General features: G+C 45.6%; 1 long non-coding RNA gene across 3 annotated transcripts; it reads right to left on the minus strand.

Moving 5' to 3' along the window:
* Positions 1-6,838: 6,838 nt before the first annotated feature.
* LOC137839896 (uncharacterized) lies at positions 6,839-15,533 on the minus strand. Of its 3 annotated transcripts, none has more exons than XR_011086300.1 (3): positions 11,651-13,211; positions 10,134-11,241; positions 6,839-10,075 (listed from the first exon to the last, which is right to left on the minus strand). It is a non-coding gene; the product is annotated as an uncharacterized lncRNA (long non-coding RNA). The 3 variants fall into 3 exon arrangements; XR_011086299.1 differs by having other exon boundaries at positions 12,390-13,184; XR_011086298.1 differs by having other exon boundaries at positions 10,134-15,533.
* Between the last annotated feature and the right edge of the window lie 498 nt (positions 15,534-16,031).

The following is a 16,031-nucleotide window of genomic DNA, read 5'->3' on the forward strand; positions in this document are numbered from 1 at the left end:
CTCAGACAGTGGCAGTAGGCGATTGGCAAGAGCACGAGCAAGTACTTTGCCAACTGCTGAAAGGAGCGAGATGCCCATATAGTTTCCGCAATCCGCTTTGTCCCCTTTCTTGAAAATGGTCACTATCAGAGCATCCCTGTGCTCCGAGGGGAGTTTCCCAGACCTTCAGAAAGAGGGAATGGAGGTAGAGCTGGAGCTCTGGTCCACCTTCCTTTAGGACCTCAGCTGGGATCCCATCTGGCTCAGAGGCCTTGTTGTTCTTCAGGCTCCTGATGGCATCTTGGACCTCTGCTGAAGTGGGAGGTTCACCCATGTCTTCCCTGATGGGACTCTAAGGGATGTGACTGAGGAAACCTGACTGAGTTGTGCTGTCACGGTTGAGGAGTTCCTGAAAGTGCTCTCTCCACCGGTTGTTTATGGACTCATTGTCCTTCAACAGCTCCTGCCCGTCTTTAGAGCGCAGGGGGTTTTGGCCGCGATGGCTTGGACCGTAGACAGCCTTGGTAGCATTGAAAAAGCCCCTGGTGTCACCAGAGTCTGCCAAACTCTGGATTTCCAGTGCCCTTTCTGTCTACCAGGAGTTTTTAATCTGTCTCACCCGGCTCTGGACGTCAGCCTTGGCTCTGGAGTGAGCCTGTCTCTTTGCTGTGCAGGTGATGTCATTTTGCCAGACACGAAATGTTTCCCTTTTCTTGGAGATGAGCTGTTCTATCTCTGTGTCGTTCTCATCAAACCAGTCCTGATGCTTTCTGGCCTTGTACCCGAGAGTGGCACTGCAGGTGTCGAGGATGGAAGACTTGAGCAGGCTCCAGTGTTCTTCAATGTCCTCAGGGTATTCCTGATTGGGGCTTTCTCCAAGAGAGGCCTGAGACAGCTGCAGGGCGGCAGTTTTATTCAGGGTCTCAAGGTTTAGTGTTTGCCGGCTCAGCTTCTTTTGCAGTCTCCTCTTCCTCTTGAGTCTGATGGACATTGTGGATCGTATCAGGCGGTGATCTGTCCAGCAGGCCTCTGAATCCATCATGGCTTTTGTGATGCTCACGTCGCGCTGATCCCTGGCTCTGACAATGACATCTCTCAATATAATAATCTTGTCCTCCTTGGGGATTTTTGACAATACCTCATCCAGACAGGCATTTTTTTTCCTCATCAGAAACGAGGGTAGGTGCATAAGCACTAAGAACTGTTGCCGTCTGGTTGTTTGCCAGCACCAGACGGAGGGTCATCAAGCGCTCACAGGGAGTTCAGAGAGGTGACTGATCAGTTGGTTCTTGATGGCAAAACCAACCCCATGGATCCTAGGCTCATCTGTGGCCTTTCCTTTCCAGAAGAAAGTGTATCCACCCTTTTCCTCCTTCAGATGACCTTCCTCTGCCCGTTGGGTTTCTGAAAGAGCAGCTATGTCAATCCGGCATCTTCTCAGTTCCCTGGCAATGATGGTGGTTCTCCTCTCCAGCCTATCACTGGTTACACTGTCCATTCGAGTGCTCACATTCCATGCTCCAAAATTCATGTTTGTGTTTTCGACCGCATATTGGTGATCCCTCTGAACGCGGTAATCCAGTCGGGAGGTTTGAGGCAGGCTATGTTTAGGGCACCTTTTCTAGCCCCTTCCCCATCAGGGGTGAGCAGAGTGGATCCTAAAAAGGGCTGCTCAGTCGTGGATGCAGCTACCAAAGAGCTCTTTCTGCCTCGGTCCAAGAGCCCAACAATCATCTAACATCCACCGCCTGATGTGCCAGCTTCGGACTAGGGGCTTCCAGGCTTCACAATCCTGCCCCCGTTGCTACTTACTGGTCGCCACAGGACTTTAATCCGGGATGTAAGGTGGATTCCCTGAAAAAGATGCCTGTGCGTGACTTTGTTTAAAGTGGGGAGACTGACAGACAGTCACCACACTGTCCTTGACAGATCGGGGTCAGAATCCAGTGGCAAGGAGACCAAGACGACTGGTGACCCTTTTCTGCTGCAGCCTTCATCCGCCTTCCCAGCCGTTGTGACGCCACCAAGGTGCCAGTTACCGTGTGTGGCTACGAGGAGGCGTGTGCAAGTCTTGGCAATGGAGAGGCTGTGTACCGGCTGAGGAGGCTTATACACTCGGCTCCTCTTGTCACCCCCGGAAACAGAGGGCTAGCCGGTGGCGGTAGCTGAAAGTAGAAAAGTAGCAAGCCGAGGCAGCATGCACAAACTACAGGCACTACTACTCCAATACTACTGCACTGACGCATCACATGCCCTGTGTGTTGATGGAACACACACACAGACACACAGCTTTTGGGTATGACTATTTGCACCTATCGTCTACCGTGTGCATCTGCCGCAATCTAACAAAATGGATGCGCCACACCCATGATGCATGCACTTTGCGTTACGGAGTAAGGACATTTCTGGAAAGAAACACGATGCGTAATTCATTTATTTCAGACGACACATAAACGGATAAAAACAACTTTTAAAGTGTTCTTTTATCAAAATCTTTGATTTCGGTTGGCCCCCCAAAAAAATGCACAGGCGCCATTATGAAATGTGCTTCCAAAATTATTTACCAGATGACATTATAACTGTAAGCACTGATATGTACTGACCAAGTAAAATCAGTAATATTGAATCATTGCCCAGTGTTAATTTGTAGCAGTCATGATATGCTACACACTCACAGAGGGCAACAGTTAGTACATTTTTTTTAAACTTTGGTGTGGATGAACGGGGCCTTTTGCTCCACACCAAACCCGGCTCCAGAATTTTCATCGGGGCGGAAGTGCACACCAGCCCACAGTTGTAGGAAGAGGCCAGGGCCCTGGTCTACCCCAACTCAGTGGTATCATCTCCTCAGGAGGTAGTCACAAAACTACCTGAGATGGGTGTCACTGGATGGCATAGTAACCAATTTAAGTTACCTGCACCCACAAATGCACATGTACACACATGTATTTGTGTACACTTGTGAAGACATGATGCATGTGCAATAATGTACATGCATACGCATGCAAAGCTCCCCCCCCCCCCCCCCCCCCACACACACACACACAAAATCATTGAAATCCTCTGTTTAGTACTATAAGGTACCAAACGTTATTATTTTTTTGTCATCTTTAAGGTTGTGTACACAGACACAGGACACACTCATTGTCAAACACAATTATTGTAATTGGGATATCAATTTGGTCCACTTTAGATGCGTCCAATCTGCATGGTGCGCCAAGGAGGGAACCGCCTTGCGCCAATTCGGAGTTTAACACTTAAGTAAAGTAAGTAGCCATTTGTACTTCCCACTTTGCACGCATACTTATACGCATTTTTAAACTACCGCAAAATTGGCCTTTGGCGGGAGGCTAATCTAGTAGAGCTGAAGGTAGGGGGTTCCTTCCAATTCACACACCTGAGTGCCCAGGTGACCGAGTCAGGAGTAACGCTCCATTCTACAACATACACAGATGTAAAGGTTAGTAAATGGCTTCATAGCAGTGGAATTGAAAAGGTGACTAAATAACATCATCAAAGCGCCAGATTAACTTTTGGCAATGGATACTCTAAACCATAGGTGTCAAACTCAAGGCCCGGGGGCCAGATACGGCCCGCCAAATCATTTTATGTGGCCCGCAAAGACAAATTGTGCATCAACTTGTGTCAATACTATACGGAAGATACTGTATATCATATATTGACAGTCATAATGGCCCTCCGAAGGAAACTATGATTATGATGCGGCCCTCGACAAAAATGAGTTTGACACCCCTGCTCTAAACGCTTTCATTTAGGTGCACCAGCACTAAATCTAGGTGCGCCGACATTTCATTTATTATTTGTACATTTTTCAACCGATTCAACCCATTCCAAAGCATTTCCATCCTTCCAGTTTGACATTCACATCATTCAGCACAGGGTTAGGGTTAGGGTAAGGGTAGGGTTAGGGTTAAGTAGAGAGTTCCTCCCCCGAGGGAGAGGAGCAAAGGTACGGTCCTACCATCCACGCCCACGTCCCACAACCAGCCCCAGAGCACCCTGTCCATCGTGGCTGCGCCAGCCATGCTGGTCAGGCCAAATTGGGCTTAATAAACATGTATTTGCTTTGTAATTGTTGTTTGTTTTTGTGTTTGCACTTTGCCTATCCGGTCGCCTTTGTTATATATGTAATAAATGAGTCTCGACTTGGCATGATAGATTGACAGCTGCATTTGCGGTCAAATTAGTTGTACCTCGCACTTAATTCATCGACTCCCCTATCTGGGTGGAGCGAGAGCATCTTGCTCTGTGCGGCATCCATGCGCTCTCCTATCTGGGTAGAGCGTGGGTAAATTATAATTTTGCGTCTAATTGTTTTCCTATTGGCGCTAGTTTGCGCTCCCTTTTATTTCCTCCTTGTGGCCATCGACAACGTTTCGGCATCTTTTGTGCCTTCCTCAGGTCTGGCACACGGGAATTGCAGCTAAATTTAGTTTTGTTGCATGTGGGTTAGGGTTAGGGGGTTAGGGTTTAGGGTTAGGTATTTTGAGTTTATCTCGCTAAACCTTCCCCAAAGGGTCCGCCGACCCTGTCGGTTAGATAGAAGGCAACGGAAGGCACGAGCCTACGCATGTCTCACCAGTAAACCTCGCCGTACCAGGTCACATAAAATCTGGATTGGGTACGAAGGACAGCGAAGTGAGAATGCACCTCTGCCAGAACCTCCCCCGAGTAGCTGAGGCGCTACCCAGGTCTTCGGCCAGCAAGATGGAAAAAATAAGAGAAGAAAAAAAAACAACCTAAAGTCCTACCCTTGGATTACATTATGTCTATTCACTTTGAACCATTGTTTACCTCATGTCTTGTTTTTATATTCAACCAACCGTTTTCCTTAGAAGTTAGGGGTTAGGGTCAGCTAAAAAGTTCCTCCCCCGAAGGAGAGGAGCAAAGGCACGGTCCTTCTATCCTTACCTGCCCCCCATAACCGGCTCCAAAGTATCCTACCCATTGCGGACGCGCCAGCCATGTTGGCCCGGACTACTTAGGGCTTAATAAAGTTATTTTTTTTACCTTGAACTCGTGTTTGTGCTTCTTGTATGTTTGATTTTGACTGTACTTACCCGATCTGGTCACCTGAGGGAAAAAAAAACACTAATTTAAAGTCCTACCCTTGGATTACCTTTGTCTATTCCCTTTTAACTATTTTTGAACTAATATCTCGTTTTTATATTCAACCAACCATTTTCTTTAGAGGTTAAGGTTAGGGATTAGGGTTAGGGGTTAGGTTTAGGGATTAGGGGTTAGGTTTAGGGATTAGGGGTTAGGGATTAGGGGTTAGGTTTAGGGATTAGGGGTTAGGACTAGGTCTATAAGGTTATCTCGCTACACCTTCCCCAAAGGGTCCGCCGACCCAGCCGGCCAGACAGAAGGCAGCGGAGGGCACAGGCCGACGCATGTCCCCCTCAGCAAACCCCGCCGCACCGGAGTCGCACAAACTCCGGAACGAAGGACGGCGAAGCGAGACCGCACCTCAACCCCCCCCCCCCCCCGAACACCCCCTGATCTTAAACTCCCAAGAGGGCAAGGAAAAACTCAAAACTCCAGCTAGGGGAAATGAGAAACCTTGAGAAGAGACCACAGATGGGAGGGTCCCTCTTCTAGGATGACCAGGCTGCAATGGATGCAGAGAGGACACATAGTACAAACAGTGTAGACAAAAAAGGTGTGGCAAGCGGGATGTTATTGCACAGTAATGACTCTGAGACTCTAAGAGTGGTGTGAGTTCATCAGAGCGACAGCCTGGGGGAAGAAGCTGTCTCTGTGTCTGCTGGTTTTAGTGTACAGAGCTCTATAACGGCGTCCGGAGGGGAGTAGTTCAAACAGGCTGCAACCTGGGTGCGAAGGGTCTGTTGAGATGTTACTTGCAAGTTTCCTGGTCCTGGACAGGTACAAGTCTTGGATAGATGGGAGGTTGATTCCAATTATCTTTTCTGCAGTCCTTATTGTCCGTTGCAGTCTGTGCTTGTCTTGTTTGGAGGCCGATCCAAACCAGACAGTGATGGAGGTGCAGAGGACAGACTGGATGATGGCAGTGTAGAAGGTCTTCAGCAGCTCCCGTGGCAGGTTGAACTTCTTGAGCTGTCTCAGGAAGTACAGCCTCTGCTGGGCCTTCTTCCGGACAGAGTCTATGTGGCCGGTCCATTTCAGGTCCCGAGAGATTGTGGTTCCCAGGAACTTGAAGGTGTCTGATGAGAGAATAGTATTACTGCGGATAGTGAGGGGTGAAAGTGGTGAAGGGCCTCGCCTGAAGTCCACTGTCATCTCCACGGTCTTGAGCGGGTTCAAGTCCAGGTGGTTTTGGCTGCACCAGTGACCAGCCGCTCCACCTCCTGTCTGTACGCAGTCTCATCACCGTTCTGGATCAGTCCGATGAGAGTGGTGTCGTCTGCATACTTCAGGAGCTTCACGGAAGAGTCACTTGCGGAGAAATCGTTGGTGTAGAAGAGAAGAGCAGTGGGGAGAGGACTGTTGGGTTGACAACATTTATCTGAAATCAATCTCGGAGACGGTAGGTCTTTCTTGGCTTAGCGTTTTCTCCTGCGCAGAAGGGCGCATCCCAGACACAGCAAGTGTGGCTGAGATTCGCGCTCTGCTCTGAGTTTTGCCGACCTTTTTATTGAGAAAAAAACAATTGGGCAAGTGTACATGATCGGGTAGGTTCACAGGCAGGAAATACATTCGATAGTTATATCTCATTACCACAGAACAAACTCTCATGGACGGAGCAGTATGGACGTCTCATGACTATTAGCTTAACAAAAACGTAGTCTTTAGTGGCCCTGGGAATACATCCCGGTGTCGTACTCATGACTTCAACTTAAATGAGACCTCTGTCTGCTTCAGCCATCCCATGACAATCTCATGATCTGAACATGTCTAGCTAACTATGGGGCTTATTGTATAGCGCGGCTAATGACTCCAGTCATTAGCCGGCCATATGCCCCCAAATCATTTTCACAAGGCTAGATGGTCACATACTGCGGAGAGTCTTGCACACAAAAGTAGATACATAGAATCCAATGATAAAAAGTATATCATTTCCAACATTCCCTCCTGTTTTTAACATTGGAATTCATGGGAAAACAAAACATCAACTAATAACTACATATGTGTATACATGAGTATATGCTTACACAATATAGTATAGTACCATCAAAAAGCATGAAAGTTTACATTCCAGAGTTTATCAGAACTACAGCCCTTCATCCGGCTTTGGCTATGTTTGTTATAATGGAATGTATTTTGTTCTGGATCGTCAAGAAAAATAGACAGGTAGGCGATTTACGCAAGGCGGTCCCACTCATCTTGTTCACACTGGGCCAACATGATATTCTGGACAGCAGATGCTGATGTCAACCTTTTAGTCATGTGACTAATTAAAATAATGCCGCATGTGGTCGTTTGATAAAGTAATGAAGGACATAATATTGACACAATATCACAGCATACTGCAAAGTTGAAATGCTCTTAGTTTTGCCCCCCTTGCATATGTATGTGTCTGTCGATGAATTGCTCTGGGATCACTGCCCAGGGCCTGCTGTCCATCCAAGATCTTTATGTCCACTTCACCGTCCTCAGAGTCTCTTCCCAGGCCCCGGTCAGCGTTCAGGAGTTCCCTAGTAATCGACATCTCCATAACCAGTCGTCAGCAAACAATTCTTCTCCTTTGTGGTTGTTTGGGGCACGGGGATGATTGGTGGTCGTTGTTCAATAGAACCTCCAAGCGTCCCTGCATCTACTCCTACGATCCAGAGGCCCGCGTGAACCTAAAACAAACAAACAAACAAACAAACAACAACACTCCCCCCAGGAGTTATGAATTATCTTCCTTATTTCTCATCGTGCTGTCAGTCTCGCACGATTTCTCCTGTGACTGCTGCCTGTTGAATTCTGGCACGTCCTGTTAAAGCCTCCAAAACAAGTGAATCCAAAAAAGCATTGAATGTCACAATTAAATTTTATATGTATCTACTTACGCACTCAAACGTAACTCCACCCCCCTTTAACACATTCGCCCAATGTGTCATTAGGCATTTAAAAAGGAACCGGCAAACGTCCTACCACATCATCACGTCTTGCAGCCAGTCCTGTCGAACCTTGCAGTCATCCAGGATCGTCATCCCCAAGTTCCTGAAAATTGACTGTGCACCTCACACTCGGCAATACCAACAACGGACACTTGTGCTCACAAAACTACACAGGCATCGAGTATCTACTAAATGAAAATAGACACACAATGAATCATGGCGCACGGGGATTCCGTCCTGAAAATCATCAATCATCATAAAAATCAAAAGGGTTAGGGTTAACATTTTCACGTGAATTCAACATAAACTTTCCAAGACTGCAATCGACAACCTGCAAAAGTAATACAAGTTATAAAACTGATGGAAATGATATACTTTTTATCATTGGATTCTATGTAACTACTTTTGTGTGCAAGATTCTCCGCAGAATCTGGCCTCGTGAAAATGACTTGGGGGCATATGGCAGTCATTAGCCGCACTATACAATAAGCCCCACAGTTAGCTAGACATGTGTAGATCATGAGATTGTCATGGGACGGCTGAAGCGGACAAAGGTCATGAGTACGGCACAGCAATGTATTCCCAGAGGCACTAAAGACTACATCTTTGTTGAGCTAATGGTCATGAGACGTCCATACTGCCCACTCCATAAAGAGTACTCCCTGTGTTCTGTGGTAATGGGATATAACTGTGGAATGTTGTTCTTTCTGTCTGGAAACCTATTCGACCATGTACACTTGCCCCTTTGTTTCTCTCTCAATAAAAGCACGGCAAATCTCAGAGCAGAGCGCGAATCTCAGCCACACTTGCTGTGTCCGGGATCCGCCCTTCTGCGCAGGAGAAAACGCTAAGCCAAGAAAGACCTACCGTCTCCGAGATTGATTTCTGGTAAATGTTGTCAACCCAACATTTTTGGGGGCTCGTCCGGGATTTCCTGAAAATCTGCTCGCTGATCCGAAGAGTGTTGAAGACGCCGAATCCGTGCACGGCAGAGGTCACAGGACGCCTGAAGGAAAGCCCTGGGGAACAATGTTCATCCACCAGGCCGGCGTCCGGTTCAGCACCTCTCGGCAGCGAGGGTTGACGGAAACTTCAAAGGAAATCTCTCGGAGACTCGGTGAGACCTTTTTGTTGGCTGCGTGGTTGGGGTATTTTAGTCCCCAGAAAAAGGGTACCTGGGTAAGGACAGCGGAGTCCTTGTTGTGAATTCCAAGTGATAGGAATTCGGTCTACAGATGGAACTTGTAGACGGAAATACTGTGATGGACCTCATTTGAACCATTTTAAATTGACAGATTACCCTAAACTTAAATTGCAAGTCTTAACTGTTATTTCTCTCAATTATACTGTAATTTCCAGAAACTCCTCCTATTTTCAGGCCACTATCTATCTTTTGTTTTCCTAACTTTGATTTTATGCCATTCTCTCTATTACCTTTCCACCTTTCCTGATTTGAGCCTTCAATTTCTGATCTAGTTTCCAAATTTTGCCTAGTATCATCTCTATTTTGACCTCAGTATTAATGGTGTTATGCTCACTTTACAGATATTACTGAACTGTCCTGAATTTATAATTCACTGCCAGTACATCGAAGGCCATTTCTCAGCTGTTCACTTTTTCCATGTTCCTGTTAGGCTCCACTATTCGAATCTTCGAATTTTCATATAGAGTTTCTTTTAGGTTCCTGTGTGGATCATGTTTCACACAAACAGGACATGCTTAAAAAAACATTTTTTTTTCAAGAATCTAAACCAAAGGTAACTAATAGGTAACTAATAACTCATCTCCCCCCTGTTGTCACATAAGTGACACAACAGGCGTTGCCTTAAAAGTCATTTTGGCAAAACAGTTTTGTTATTGACATCGTCAATAGCACCTTATCCATTATCACACCCTTTGTTGTTTGAACTAATATCATTTTCAATCTTGTCAATCCTTCTTCTACTTTTGGTGTCCACGCGAATGTATCTTTGACTGCTAACGGCTGTCCATGAGCCACTCCTGTTAGTGGCTTAGCAATTTCAGCATAGCATGGAGCCCAAGCTCAGCTGTAATGACAAAAAAAAACATCAGTTGTTCTTCGTGGCACCTCCTGGCTTTCCTGACCTCTCGGTTCAGTGTGTTTCTGGTCTGCTTGAACAGGTCCCGGTCGCCGCTCCTGTAGGCCTCCTCCTTGACTTTGCGCAGCCTCCTAAGGTTCGGTGTAAACCAAGGTTTGTCGTTGTTGTACGTGCAGAAGGTCTTAGTCTGCACACACAGATCCTCACAAAAACTGATGTATGATGTGACAGTGTCAGTGAGTTCATGCAAGTCTGAATTTGCAGCTTCAAAAACACTCCAATCGGTGCAGTCAAAGCAGGCTCGGAGGTCCTGCCTTGACTCCAATGTCCACTTCCTGACAGTCCTCACCACAGGCTTTTAGTTTTTAGTTTCTGTCTGTAGGCAGGGATCAGATGAACTAGACAGTGGTCCGAGAGTCCTAAAGCTGCACAAGCCACAGAGTGGTATGCATCCTTAATTACGGTGTAGCAGTGGTCCAGTGTCTGTGCCCCTCTGGTGGGACACGTTATGTGCTGTCTGTATCTGGGGAGTTTGTGTGCGAGGTTCGCCCTGTTAAGATCACCCAGAACAATGATTAGTGAATTTGGTAGAAGTTTCTCCATGTCTGTCACCTGGTCAGCCAGCATCTGCGTGGCTTCACTCGCACGTGCGTGTGGTGGGATGTAAACAGCCGCCATGACGATCGAGGAGAACTCCCGTGGTGAATAGAACGGCCGGCAGTTTATGAAAAGTGTTTCTAGGAGAGGGCTGCAAAACTCTTTCAACACCATGACATCGGTACACCAACGTTCATTAATGTAGAAACAGAGACCACCTCCCTTTGATTTTCCGGAGAGCTCCGCGCTGCGATCTGCACGCGTTAGCCGAAACCCAGCTAACTCCATGGCGTGGTGGGGGGTTCGTTCGCTAAGCCACGTCTCAACAAAACACAGCGTGGCGGATCTGCTGAAGTCCGTGTTCCTTGAAGTGAGGAGCAGCAGTTCGTCCATCTTGTTCGCCAGGGAGCGGACATTCGCCAGATGAATTGACGGTGGGGCAGAACGGAACCCTCTCTGCCTCAGCTTTACGAGGGCTCCCGCTCGTTTTCCGCGTCGCCGCCGTCGCGCTAGCTTGTATAGCACCGCCGCTCCGGCTAAAATCTCCGACAAACAGTCTGAATCAGAGAGAACAGGAGAGAAAATACCAGAAGAAGACTGACCGATGTTTAACAGTGCTTCTCTAGTAAAAGTGATCCGGGATGGACAGCAGAAGACACAGAAAACACACAAAATAAGACAAAGAAACAGAGAGCGACTCACCGTGGCAGCCATCCGCGGCGCCATCAGTCGTAACCAAATCCCCGTAAGCGTATCGTAGCTAATGTTATGAGCGTTAGCTGTGTTTCCTTTATTGATATCCGGCAATTTAATATTTTCTCTTTTCGTTCTCTTTTACCTTAGCATACTCCCGCACATCCTATACCAATAAATTCCAGCATAGCGTAGTACCGCATAACGTAACTTTAGCAATTAAAAAGGGTTCACCTGTTTCTCTCAAAGAATCGGAAGAATCTTCCACCTTACCTGGAAAGAAGGTCTTCCCCAGTGCCACTCTCCTGAGTCACAGCGCCACCGCCGAACGCCACCCCCCCCCCACGAGCCTCAGCGAATTAACTGACGGCTCTCGTCATCCCATGACGTTCCCACATCTAACCGATAAGCCCTAAAACATTCGGTAACCCCTATGGTACCGTTTAATCGGGTTAGACGTGAAACATTTAAATGTAAATTGAATTCATCCTCTAAATCAAGACATATATTTAGAAATACATTCATCTACATAAATTGCGATCCCCCTAAGTCCCGCCCCCTGGAAACACTCGTAAACTCCTGTCAATCACTCTGGCGGCTCTTTTTTCCGTAATCCCCCTATTTTACAAAACCTCACATCGCCCAAATAAACGAACAATATGGAATACCATTCTCCTAAATCCCCTGGTATTATTAAAGTGTGTACCCCGATCCCCTTCATTCGTAGAATTAATTCATAACATTAATACGATCGTACATTCGTAACCAAATCCCCGTAAGCGTATCGTAGCTAATGTTATGAGCGTTAGCTGTGTTTCCTTTATTGATATCCGGTCTCATTCATCCGGCAATTTAATATTTTCTCTTTTCGTTGTCTTTTAGCTTAGCATACTCTCACATATCCTATACCAATAAAGGCTAGCATAGCGTAGTACCGTATAACTTAGCTTTAGCGATTAAAAAGGGTTCACCTGTTTTTCTCAAAAAGAATCGGAAGAATCTTCCACATTACCTGGAAAGAAGGGCTTCCCCAGTGCCACTCTCCTGCCTCACAGCGCCACCGCCGAAAGCCAACCCTTCTTTTCTCTTTTCTTTTCTCTCCCACGAGCCTCAGCGAAGCAACTGACGGCTCTCGTCATTCAATCACGTTCCCACATCTAACTGATAAGCACTAAGACATTCTGTAAACCCTATTGGTACCGTTTAATTAGGTTAGTCGTGAAACATTTAAATGTAAATTGAATTCATCATCTAAATCAAATTATATATTTAGAAATACATTCATCTACGTAAATCGCGATCCCCCTAGGTCCCGCCCCCCGGAAATACTCGTAAACTCCTGTCAATTACTCTGCCGGCTCTTTTTTTTTCTGTAATCCCCCTATTTTCCCAAACCCTCCCCTCGTCCAAATAAAAAATTCATATGGAATAAAATTCTCCTCAACCCCCTGGTATTATTAAAGTGTGTTACCCGATTCCATTAATTCGTAGAATTAATTTATAACATTAATACGATCGTATATTTGTAACGAAATCACTATAAGCGTATCGTGGCTAATGTTATGAGCGTTAGCAACGCGGAAGTACTTTTTCATTTCTGAATTTAAAGGGTATCATTAATCCCCTAATATTCGCGTCTAGCCGAGCTCTATTCGTACCACAGCGATTTAGTGTGCCAAGGGCGCCCTCAAGCGTCCCATCACGTACTATGTTTTCCTTTTATGTGTTAGAAGAAAAATCCTTCTTTTTTTTATATTTTTCTTTTAGAGTTTGCTTAAAATCAAAAATATAATTCGATTATAGTCCCCCCTTTTTTTTGTTTTGTAATTTAATTCAATTTAATCGTAAATTTTTAGATTTGGTTGGATTAAAATTCATTCTGGAATCTCATTGCATTTAGGATCAACATAAGGTTCAGTTTAGATTAATTTTGTTGAAATTTGGTGTAATTCCTAATTAATTTAGCGTTAATGGTTAGGGTCAGAGGTCAAGGTTAGAATTAGGGTTTGGGTTAGGTTTTCATTCTGAATCTGAATTTATGTAAGTTTTATGAATTGATTAAGTGTTAGGATTTAATGTTAGAGTAGAGTCCAAATAAGGATGAAGATTAGAATTTGGTGTCCGAGTTGGGCACTTTATCTATGTTGTCAGGAAAACCAGCCAACCAGAGTTAGACTCTTTGATTAAATGGAAAGTGTCAGGTTTTTCTCCAACCTCCTTTCAGCCGTCTCCCAATCACATAAACATCCCCCACAAGAACTTAAACCAAGGAACAATTATGATATTTTCCCTAATTTCCATATATCGTTTCGGGAGGGCATTCCCTCCAAATTTTCCCCAACCGTGTAAACTCCACCACTAGAACTTCTATTTTAACCCCGATATTCCAGTGTTCTCCGTTTCCGTTGTTGCCAAATTGAGTCCTAGTGGATATTGAGTTTTCAACCTCCTGACCCATCTCATTTCCGCGTTTTCCCTATCCCTTTGTGTCCAGCCCGCACAGCTCTCCAAAATCCGTATTCTCAAGTTACGTAACCCGTGCAGGCGGAAATGGCGTACTACATGCGTGTTACGCTTCTGGTTATGTGTGATGCTGTAGCGGTGCGCATGCAGTCTGCTTCTGACATCATTTCGAGTCCGTCCCACATACATAACTCCACACAATCGACAGCTCATACAGTAGACCGCATTCCGCGTAGACAAGGCCTTACCCGTCTGTGTGAAGAAATGTTCTTTCTTCTGAGAGTCTGTTATCACTCCTATTGATCTCCTGGCTGCACGAGAGGACCCACTTTTCATTTTAGTGCTAACCAACAAATCTTTTAAATTTGGATTCCTTTTGAAGGCTGAAACCACCTTATGTTTCGCCTTCAGGTCAGTCAGCGCCGACGCTTCCAAATTCTGTTTAATTTTTCTGTGAACATTGACTGTGTAAGAGTTGTAAATCGAAATTAGAGGAAGTATCATTTTTTTAACCCGCTGAGTGTCCCCTCTTCTTCCTTTTTTCCATGTTTGTAGCTTAATCGTGCGAAGAAATGACCGAGAATAACCTCGTTGCTGTAATGACCTGAACAAGACTTTGGTCGCTTCTTCCCTATCTTCTGTGCGAGTGCAAATTCTCCCGAATCTCAAGAGTTGTGAATAAACCAAACCCCCAAACGTGTGTCTAGGGTGAAAACTCTTTTTGTGTAGTAGCGCATGAGTATCTGTGGATTTAAAAAATACTCTGACATCAAGTCCCCCTGTTGTATGAAATTCCGGTCCCTTATATGTAGTTGTGTCAAGAAAATTAATTTCCCTCTCGCTAATCTGTGCCGTCAGTTTAATTGAAGGGTGGTGGCCATTTAAGGTTTTAAGAAACACGTCAAATTCTTCCCTAGAATCTCCCCAAATTCCCCAAATATCATCTAAGAACCTCAGGTAAGCTATAGGTTTCTTAGAGCACTGTGTCAAGGCGTTCTCCTCCCATTCAGCCATATAGATATTGGCATAGGCTAGAGAGAAACGTTTCCCCATTGCTGTCCCCTTGACCTGTAAAAAATACCCATTGTCAAATTGAAAATCATTCTTAGTCAGATTGAGTTCCAGCAATGCCAAAATGTGTTCATCCGGGCGGCCCAAAATCGGATTACGTGCCAAAACATTGCGTACCGCCTCTAAACCCCTAGCAGTTTCAATATTAGTATACAAGTTTTCAACATCCATGGAAAACAACCAACAGGTCTGTGGCACGGTCAAGGTCCGTACTTTTGAAACAAAATCATTAGTATCTTTGATGTAACTCGGATGTAGAATTGACAAGGGATTCAAGTAATAATCTACTAGCTCAGCCGAGCCGTAGGATTCGCTACTACAATCTGACTCGATGGAACGTCCTGGCGGCATTTCGTAGGGCCAGGGCCACGATGCCGGGTCTTTATGAATCTTAGGGAGTAGATAAAAGTATCTCGGACGTGACGGGGATGCTCCTGTTAAATACAAGAATTGTTTTTTTAGTAATGTGGTGCTCTTTTCTCATTTGATCTAATATTGTGTGGACTAACTTTTCTGTATCCGGATAAATCGGTTTTTGGATCGAATGGTAATACTCCGTATTGCGAAGTTGTCGATGAGCCTCTCTCACGTAATTTTTTCGGTCCATAATGACCACCGCTGACCCTTTATCTGCTGGCTTAATAATAAATTCCTCTGCCGAACTTAAGTCGTCCAGGGCTCTTCTTTCGCCCTCTGTCAAATTTGGCATCTCTCTTGGGACTTCCACTTGTTTTAGGACTGCTCTGTCTTTGTGTATTAATACTTTTATCTCCCTGGGTACTTCATCATCCTTGGGCTCCCACATTGAAGCCGACTGGAATTTGGGTGGTGCTGCCGTCGTCGAAGTTCCAAAATAAGAGTCTAGTTTTAACCTTCTATGGTACTGTCGCACATGGGCCTTGGTGATCCTTCTCTGATCCTTCATCATGGTTGCGGTGGGGACGAATGTAAGCCCCTTCTCCAGAAGCTCCCTATGATCTTTCGTCAAACTAAAGGAGGTCGACAGGTTGACCACTGGATCAGCCAGGGTTATCTCCTTGAGTTAGGGGAGGCTCCTTGGCATAAAAAAGGTTTTCCACAAGTTATCTATCTATCTCTTCAGCCGTGTCCGTTGTCCAAT

This window comes from Syngnathus scovelli, unplaced genomic scaffold (genome assembly GCF_024217435.2).
Source record: "Syngnathus scovelli strain Florida unplaced genomic scaffold, RoL_Ssco_1.2 HiC_scaffold_24, whole genome shotgun sequence".
Taxonomy (NCBI): domain Eukaryota; kingdom Metazoa; phylum Chordata; class Actinopteri; order Syngnathiformes; family Syngnathidae; genus Syngnathus; species Syngnathus scovelli.